General features: G+C 29.0%; 1 long non-coding RNA gene across 1 annotated transcript; it reads right to left on the reverse strand.

Moving 5' to 3' along the window:
• Nucleotides 1-525: 525 nt before the first annotated feature.
• On the reverse strand, nucleotides 526-6,450 carry LOC107851544. The gene is made up of 3 exons (XR_001669060.2): nucleotides 6,213-6,450; nucleotides 2,045-2,124; nucleotides 526-1,816 (listed from the first exon to the last, which is right to left on the reverse strand). It is a non-coding gene; the product is annotated as an uncharacterized LOC107851544 (long non-coding RNA).
• Between the last annotated feature and the right edge of the window lie 4,160 nt (nucleotides 6,451-10,610).

The following is a 10,610-nucleotide window of genomic DNA, read 5'->3' on the forward strand; positions in this document are numbered from 1 at the left end:
TGTGATTTGCACGGGCCCAACGCATAATTATTTATATATATAAATTAAATACATTTCAATATACAATTATATCGTTACCACGGACATATCGAAGATCCCAAATGTATGTTTTATACAACCGTGAGAATATCATACTATTAGATGGTCACATGACATTCACATATTATAGTGATTATTGTTTATTTACATTGGTACATATGCATTTATAAATGGAAAAAGTTATCGTTCTCACCTCAAACTATACAAGAAAAGTCTAGGTCACACCTAAACTATCATAGTGTCCTATTACACACCTAAACTATAAAAAAGTGAAACTATTTCCACCCCAAAACATAAGAACCAGTTACATGATGGAGAGTGATTTACACTCGCGCCACATCATCGCTATGTCATTACCACATCAGATATTATGTCAATTTTTTTTAAAAAAATCCACGTCACCCATTGCTTCTTCTTCACTAAAATCACCATTAAAACACCACCACTAACACCATCATCATCAAACTCAAATATTCACCACAATAATTTTAAGAATCCACCATAAATTTTATTATCGGAATCACAATACAACCATTAGTATCACAAACAACCACTATAAAATTCAACGTCCATTACTAAAATTTTCATTGAAATCACAATATCATAATAAAAATCACCATTATTTCTTTGAATGACTTCATTTACTCACTTTTCTCTCAGTTTTCTCCATTTCCTAATTTCTTCCCCAGTTGTCACCATCGTCGTCCAACACCATCACCATCGCTATAACCACCATCACACAATGAAGTAAATAGGTTCAGTTTCATGCCCTCTATTTAGAGAAGTATGTGCCTCAAACTCTTCGTAACCACAGAAAGATGAGTTTCTGGATCATAAGTATGGGAGGGTGTCAATTGGATTCTATGAGTCAGTTTAATTCCCTATCTGTCTATGCTACCCAAATTCTGGGCACTGAGAAGAAGAGGGTACACTTATTTATTAAAGGTTTGAACACAAATCTTCACGATTTGTTTGTATGCATGACTTCTGGAAGGAAGAGTTTTAATAAAGTGTCTAATTATGAGAAAAAGATAAAAGAGGTAAAGCAGATTAGTTAGAAGGCACCAACTAAAAGGTCCCAAAATGTACGTAATTTTATTGGTTCATATTTCACCGTCACAATCAGTAAGCATGCCCAAAATGTAAATTTTATGGTGGTGATTTGTGATTTTTATGATACTAGCGGTTATATTGTGATTTTAATAATAAAATTTATGGTGGATTCTTAAAATTATTGTGGTGAAGATATGAGTTTGATGATGATGGTGTGAATGGTGGTGTTTTAATGATGATTTTGGTGAAGAAGAAATTGAAGAAGGCGGGACCCACATATTAAAATAAATAAATAAAATTTAATTTTATTAATATTTTTTCAATTGAAAAAATAAAAAAAATTAATTTTATTAATATTTTTTCAATTGAAAAATAATTAATCTAATTGTATATATTAAGAAGAATATTAGGAGTACTTAATGATATAATAACAAATGAAATAGTGACACATGTATGGAAGCTGCCATTTTAAGATTTTTTCCTTCCTCTCACACAGCTTAGGAAGGTGAATACACCTTCTCTGCCATTTCACCTTCTAAGAAGGTAATAGTTTCACTTTTTTATAGTTTAGGTGTGTAATTGGACACTATGATAGTTTAGGTGTGACTTAGACTTTTCAGGTATAGTTTGAGGTGGAAATGATGACTTTTCCCTTTATAAATTCTACAATAGGAGATGCATTTTTGTTTCTGCGATCTGTGTCTTGACATTCACGATCAAACACCTGTTAAATTAGATTTAATGATTAAATTAGTTTAGAAGTTCAAAATGTAAGGATAAAATAAATCTTTATACAAAGAAGACATACACAATAGCTATTAGGATAAAAGTTTCAATAACCTAAGTTGATGTGGTATCGGAATGAAAATCCTTTTGTAAATTGAAAGAATTACATTGTACGTAGCATTAATAATATTGTACGTATCTCTCTCCTTAAAATTTTTGTACTCACCTAGATAAACATTCACATACCCATTAGCAAAGTAGTTGCACTTATGATGGTATCCTTGAGATTGAACTCCAATTTGATTCCTGAAATCAAAAGGAAGTCAACTATCTATTTCTAAGACAGTGACATAATATATATACACAAAATAAGAAAAAATATGTCAAAGAAGCAACTTATCACTTCAGAACAAAAAACAAGCATCACCAAGTTACAAATTCATAACCGAAGTTTAAATACACTTATGAAAAACATAAAAATAAGCCATAAAGCTGGGGAATAGAAAGGATCAGATCATGTATGGATGACTGACTTGTGCAATCCAAGTCAACATCATTCTTTTTATGAAGAACTTAAAACATAATGCTTGCTTTCATTGTACAACAACAACTATGCCTCACTCCCAAGCTAGCTGGATGTGACTTTATATGAATTTTCATACTCAATTCTCTCTACTTGGACAATCCTCATTCCCCAAGACGTAAGACTACACTGCTTGGATCGGATCATGGATGGATCTATTGAGCTTTACTTAAATATAATGCAGCAGTCTACATCTCATGCAAGCTGCCGGTTCCACTGTCTACAAGTACACGAATACAACACAGAATTGTACACACGCCTAATAGAGGTGTCATTAGAAACTTAAATATTTAATTTGCATATCTGCTTCAAATAGTGGCTAGTTAAATCAAGACAATTTATCTATAAAATAATATGGAAGGAACAACATAAAAAAGGATTTCCTAACTCAATAGCACTTTGTTGTGTATGGCAATGATAACATGGGAGTTTAAGAAATAATAATGATGTTTGTAATATTCAAGCACACTTTATGGTGACAAATGGTGTCTTCTCCAAATCAGGAAAAGAAGGTAAGAGTTACACATGTAAAGCTAGAATAAAGAAAGAGCAGAGTAAAGGAAGATAGTAAGATCCCAGAGCATTTCTGGATCTCTATTCTTCTTATTTGAATCCACTTAATGTACCATATAATTAATCACTGTTACAGCTTATTAAATTCATTCTTTAAATATATATTATTGTATTAATATGGAATTTTGTGTCAAGATACACCTTCTATAATGTATCTATACAACTCACTGTAACTATTTATTGTAAGATCAATGTTCATTAAATTGCCCAGCTAACTTAAGCTCGATAGTCGACCAAATTGCTATCTAAAGTAACATCTATTCTACCTCTCTAGAGAATATTATACTTCTGAGTTGCACTGCTTAGCGACACATTATAGCTTTCTTCAAACTATCCTTAGTTGCTGCTCACTATAGAATAACTATAAAAAACACTTGAAAGTAAAAAACAAACATTGCAGAAAAGGAATCACATATACCCTAAAATCTAGCTTTATAAAAAAAAGAAGGGGAAACAATAATAACATATTGAGGACACAAATTTCTTAAAGCTAGCAACTTAGGTAGTTGGGGTTGATTGTTCCTAGAAATAATAAAGTTGAGATATAGGTCAAGATGATTCCTATAAGGGTCTGGAGGTAGGTGAAATTAGTTTAGTGGGTTTGGGATGTAATGCATCGTAATAGCACTAAAGGGAAGTTTGATAATGTGTCTTTAGTAATACTAGATATAACATATGCTACATAATAATTGACATCTAATGCCAAAAAAATCACTAATAAGAAGGCTTGGCTAGATGAAGACATAAAGATAGAAACGTGATGAAACATAAATGAATGTTATAACAAGCTAATGAACGGTGAATATGGTTAAGATGAACCTATAGAAGATAAAATAAACTGAGTTGGTACACTAAGAGGTTAAACAACATCACTATAAAAAGAGTGACGCTAATTAATAGGGTGAAGAGCTGAAGAAGAAGAAGAAGACGATGGTGAGAAATAACATAGGCTTGGTGTTTGACATGAAGTAAGGAGAGTAAAATACTAGTAGTCCCAATAATGCAGTAATGCATGTCATATATTTGCGAATGGTTTTACTCATCAATTGTTCAATTTGTAAAGCTAAGAAATGCTTAAATGTGTTTTTCTTACATAAAAACCGATCAAAACATGTTTGATGTACTTGATAAAAATAACATGTGCAATGTAAACTAAAGATTAAATTCGAGATGAGACTGTCATGTTGTTCATGTTAAAGTTTCATTAATTTAGACATATCATGAAAAAATAAACACACGATATAATTTTTTCATAAATAGGCCAAAACATGAATTGGAGTAGATAAGAACGATACAATTGAACATGTTCAGAACTCGAAAGGGATAACAAAGATTATCATTATGGTTCATGCAATGTATGAAAGTGACAACCAAAAGTGATAAGTTGTTATAACACGTATAAAAAAATTGACAAGTTATTATGATTTACTTTCTCTGGCTTCTAAGGAGTAACTAAATTAAATTTGCATGTTGTTCGCTTCTTTGTTGGGAAAGTCCGGAAGTAAGTAGGGTAACTTTTTATCAAGCCATTTGTTATTTATAATCAGTTTGTACAATTAGTCTAGATTGAAAAAAAATTGAAAAATAATTTCTTATGTTCCATATGATCACACCTTACAACATGAAGGGAAGAGACTTCTTGGTAGGAAACTGACCATAGCGTGAGTGATAATCTAACTATGGTTGATGATTGAATATGTTGTACATGCTTTATCTGTGTGTATTGAAAGATGGACATTCTTCTAAAATTCATGATTATGAAGGTACCAAATGGGGAGTGTAGCTCGGCATATAGGATTCGATTTGTTAACTTAAAAAATCTATGACACTAAAATGGTAGTTGTTGTTAACTTAACATTATAGAGGATGAGTTCTTTCTAACCTTTAGCATTATAGCATTTTCTTCGAATTAAAAAATAATCCCCTTTATCTTCTGTTAAAAATACTTGTTGCATCATAAACTTTGAGAACTGTAGAAACCTTGAATCTTAATATCAATGTTAAAATTGAAGGCCCCCTTCTTTTAACTCTTTTCTAAGTTTTTATTTTACTCCTCTTTTTTTTCCCCCCCCCCCCCCCCCCACTTACCCTTTAGCAGTTCCTAGATTTTGGGTCCAATTATGTTATATATCTTACCGGGAATAAGAATAATATAAGAGTATGCTAGCTCCAATAAATAACAGTTTATGCTAAGATCGGAGAGCTTCCAACAAATTTTTATGAAACTTTACGGGGCATAGATTGTACACATTAAATAGACAAAAGAGACATCTATCCTTAAGGGAGTAGTTTCTCATTTAATTGCCAATAAACTCAAATGTGGCTCCACATCACATGTTGTATCAATAAACTATTCACCAACCATCACGGAAATTATGGTGCTTTAGAAGCAAATAGATAACTTTAAGTGCAAAATTATATAAGAATATGCCAAAAAATTAAACAGTACCAGTTGCTAAAAACAGAAGATATTTTTTGACAACATGAACCCAAGATATTTTAATGACATAAACTGCTAAAAAAAGCTACATCATGTCAGCCTCAAACATCCAAGGAGTATAGAAGCAACATTTTACTCTGAAGTCGCGCGAAGGTGCAACCACTTCGCTGGTCATTACGAGTGATTTGAGAAACAAGCCTTAGGATCTATCATCATTGTCATTACCAAAATATAGCAAAAAGACAGAACATAAAAGTAATCTTCGTCAAAATAATAAAAATTCTACCATTCAGTAATGATGAACAAAACACAAACACTGTGATGATGACAAAGGAATGAATTAATTCAACTATCAATGAATTGTTCATTCCTAAAACAGCTTTTTCATTGCTATGCGAGTAGATTTTTTAGTCCAAAACCCTCTATTTCATATGCAAAGGATGTATTTACATCATTTGCACTGATCTTATGCCTTTTTAAGCCTTAAAGTTGATAATTTCAAAATCAAACACACTATAGATCAATATTTTTAAAAAATACATGTTAAAATTAAACAAAAATATCTATTCTGTATACATCATTTGCACTAATCTTATGCCTTTTTGAGCCTTAAATTGATAATTTCAAAATCAAAACACACTATATATCAATATTTCTAAAAAAATACATGTTAAAATTTAAAAAAATACAAATTCTGTCACAAAGACATACTTTTTTAAAATTCATAAAAATTATCACTTAATGAATAAATAAACCAGTGAATGAAAAAAATGAGAATTGAAAGATGGAGAAACTTACCGATGATTTGATGATTGATAGAAGAGATATCTGGAAGGACAATGAAAAGCCTCTTACTTATTTATTTGAGTCACTTTATGAAATGTTAATTCTAGAAACATTATTTCTAGAATTGTCTTTTAAATGTGTTTGTGGTGGATAAATGGACACATGAATAGATATTGATTTATGTGGCTGAGAAAGAAGTGTCCTTTAACATGTTAGTGGTGGACAAGTACGCACATAGATAGTTATTTATGTGTCTAAGAAATTCTTTCTTGAGCTCATTTTATATTGTATTTTGCTATTTGATTAGATATGGTTTAAGAAATAAGTGATGATTTTATAAAGTTTATAAAATTCTTTCTGTTAAAGTAGATTAAATATTTATTTTTTAATTATTTTTCTTATTAAATGAGAACAATGTTATTATGTAATTGTTAAATAAGTAAAGCTGACAATTTAAAATAAATTGAAAAGAAAATAACTACACATAATTTTTTTTTTTGAAAATATAAATCTTCACAGATATTTGTAGAGAATTTATTGTATTTATTTATCTTGACATTTATCTAGGATGAAGAAAACAAAAGAAGATTACTCTAGATTTTTATTGAACACTGTACCATTTAAACAAAATTACTTTATTCCCTTTATTTTAGTTAGATTTACTAAACTGCCATTGGTCGTCCTGAGTTGTCCTTTCTATATAGTAGAATAATAATAATAATAATAATAATAATATAATAATAATATTAATAATAATAATAATAATAATAATATAATATTAATAATAATAATAATAATAGTAATAATATGAATATGAATATGAATATGAATATGAATATAAATCTGAATATAAATATAATAAATAAAATAAAAATTCATTGGCTGAAGTCTTACCTCTGAGCAAGAGTTATAGAGTATCTCATAAATCAAGACACAATATGGCAGCTGTTAAAATATAATAAACTATGTGGTTTTAATGTAGTATTATTTATTGAACGATTATTTATTTATTCAATTCATTAAATCGTTACACTAGATAAATCATTATCACGTATGTGTTCTCAACTTATATAGCAGATGATTTGGATTCTCAATCTTGATATAACTATTACGATCTGTATATATTATTTATCATTTTGATTTATTAAAAGGTGAGATTCTGAGATGGGTCAATATTCCTGGTAGATTGGATGATAACAAATATTGGTGAAATAATAAGTTAGTTGATGAAATTCATATCTCGGTATAAAGTTTGATGATACACCTTTTATAGAAACTTATAAGTTTTCATGTGTAAACCCGGCCAGTGAATTTATGAATCCGACATATAAAATAAGTTAATCATTGCTCTAAAGAAAATTAATCATTATATTAAATTATCAAAAATTTAATTTATTGATTAGTATATGTAATTTTTACATGGAGAATTACATAAGTGTTTAGTGGGGATTTTTAAAATAAAATAGAGAAGTGCAATTACGAATTTTTAGTGGAATAATTTGTAATTTATTATGGTAAGAATAATTCAAATTAGTATTTTGAATTACTTTCATAATAGGAAATCTCAGTAATTAATTTTGTGGTTCCTACCGTGTCCATATTATAGTAAAACCTGAAATATTATTTTCTATGGAAAAGGAGAAGCCATCGCCTATCCTTGTTCAAGTAGAAATATAGACGTGTTTTTCTTTCTTCTTTGGATTGGGTGAGTATTCCTAGCCTAAAAATCAAGAATTGAGTATTCTATTCAGTACTTGTCCATCCAAGTATTGAGAGAGTTCGATTATAAATTTGGAATCATTGTAGAAGACCGTAGATTCAAAGACGAATTCACTTCAAGATATCTGCTCACGCTTTAAGAGATATTCCTAATTAATTTGAAGCATCTTTGCATGAACTAAGTATTTATGTTAGTTGTGTATATTACGTGCAACTGATTCTGTCCATTCAAGAGCCTTGGTTGCATTTAAATAGATGATTTAGACATGACACAATCTTTAATTTTTCGTCTTATTAAAAATATACGAAATCTTGATATTTAGCCCAAATTTTTTGAATTATTTAACATAATGATTTACTAAACTGCCATTGGTCGTCATGAGTTGTCCTTTCTATATAGCAGAATAACAATAATAATAATAATAATAATAATAATAATAATAATATGAATATGAATATAAATATAAATCTAAATATAAATATAATAAATAAAATAAAAAGTCATTGGCTGAAGTCTTGCCTCTGAGCAAGAGTTATAGAGTATCTCATAAATCAAGACACAATATGGTGGCTGTTAAGATATACTAAACTATGTGATTTTGATGTAGTATTATTTATTGAACGATTATTTATTTATTCAATTCATTAAATCGTTACACTAGATAAATCATTATCACGTATGTGTTCTCAACTTATATAGCAGATGATTTGGATTCTCAATCTTGATATAACTATTGCGATCTGTATATATTATTTATCGTTTTGATTTATTAAAAGGTAAGATTCTGAGATGGGTCAATATTCCTGGTAGATTGGATGATAACAATATATATTGGTGAAATAATAAGTTAGTTGATGAATTTCATATCTCGGTATAAAGTTTGATGATACACCTTTTATAGAAACTTATAAGTTTTCTTGTGTAAACCCGGCCAGTGAATTTATGAATCCGACATATGAAATAAGTTAATCATTGCTCTAAAGAAAATTAATCATTATATTACATTTATCAGAAATTTAATTTATTGATTAGTATATGTAATTTTTACATGGAGAATTACATAAGTGTTTAGTGGGGATTTTTGAAATAAAATAGAGAAGTGTAATTATGAATTTTTAGTGGAATAATTTGTAATTTATTATGGTAAGAATAATCAAATTAGTATTTTGAATTACTTTCATAATAGGAAGTCTCAATAATTAATTTTGTGGTTCCTACCGTGCTCATATTATAGTAAAACCTGAAATATTATTTTCTATGGAAAAGGAGAAGCCATCGCCTATCCTTGTTCAAGTAGAAATATAGATGTGTTTTTCTTTCTTCTTTAGATTGGGAGAGTATTCCTAACCTAAAAGCCAAGAATTGAGTATTCTATTCAGTACTTGTCCATCCAAGTATTGAGAGAGTTCGATTATAAATTTGGAATCACTGTAGAAGACTGTAGATTCAAAGACGAATTCGCTTCAAGATATCTGCTCACGCTTTAAGAAATATTCCTAATTAATTTGAAGCATCTCTGCATGAAATAAGTATTTATGTTAGTTGTGTATATTTCGTGCAACTGATTCTATCCATTCAAGAGCCTTGGTTGCATTTAAATAGATGATTTAGACATGACACAATCTTTAATTTTTCGTCTTATTAAAAATATACGAAATCTTGATATTTAGCCCAAAATTTTTGAATTATTTAACATAATGAAAAAGGGGTTAAATTGAGATATCCTAGTGTTGGCGGCGTTAGAAAACAACAATGTTTTGAAAGAGATAAAATTGTTGCTTTCTTGTCTCGTGATTAGAAGAGTAATATTTTCTCTCAAATTTTTTGAAAATTTGTGAAAGTAAATCAAGGTTGTTTTTTTTCCCCTTTTACTGCACGTGAAATAATGATGGCAGCAAGTTTTTTTATTTTTTTTTTCCAACCTTGATCTAATGTTTTCTCCTTTGATTTAAATCACGTGACATGTGATTGTTAAAATAAAAAAAAAGAAAAGGGTTGAACATGTGATGGGTATTTAGATTGGCAGTGCCGTTTTTATAATAGAAAAGTAGAATCTTCCAGTGAAGATTCTTTAATTTGATAATAGCAGTGGTATTTCTTCTTGGATCAATTTTCCCATTGGCAGTATATATATGTGCATTTTGCCGTAATTCTTGTTTTGATATAGTCCACTCGGAAGCACATGGGCAACTTATTCCTTTCTTGTTGCACAGTATTGTGTTACATTAAGAATTTTGTGATTAATAAATAGTAATCACTTAAAGTGATTTATTTATTTGAAATCAATGAAAATTCTAAATATTTATATATTTGAGATTATATCAATACATAAATTGATAATTATGATTAAAAACTAAAATTTATAAAAGTAGTTTATTTATTTGAGTTATTGAAATTAGCTCAATGTATTATGTATAAATTAGCTCTGAATAAGTGTATATGAGAAGGAATATAAAAGGTGTTCGCCCAAAAGGAAAAAACATGATATATTGAACTCTCAGATATATTAACGAAGAGAAATTATTTTGATAAAGAAGATTCATTCCCATAATTATCAAGATTAAATAGTAATGAAGTATTAAGTTTATGTGTTGGCTTAGATGTTCTTCCTTATCGAATGAATTTAGTACAAGACATTACGTATTTAATCGCTAGTTTTATATTTCACCCAAAAGGAGAAAATGTAATCT

This window comes from Capsicum annuum, chromosome 12 (assembly GCF_002878395.1).
Source record: "Capsicum annuum cultivar UCD-10X-F1 chromosome 12, UCD10Xv1.1, whole genome shotgun sequence".
Lineage (NCBI taxonomy): Eukaryota > Viridiplantae > Streptophyta > Magnoliopsida > Solanales > Solanaceae > Capsicum > Capsicum annuum.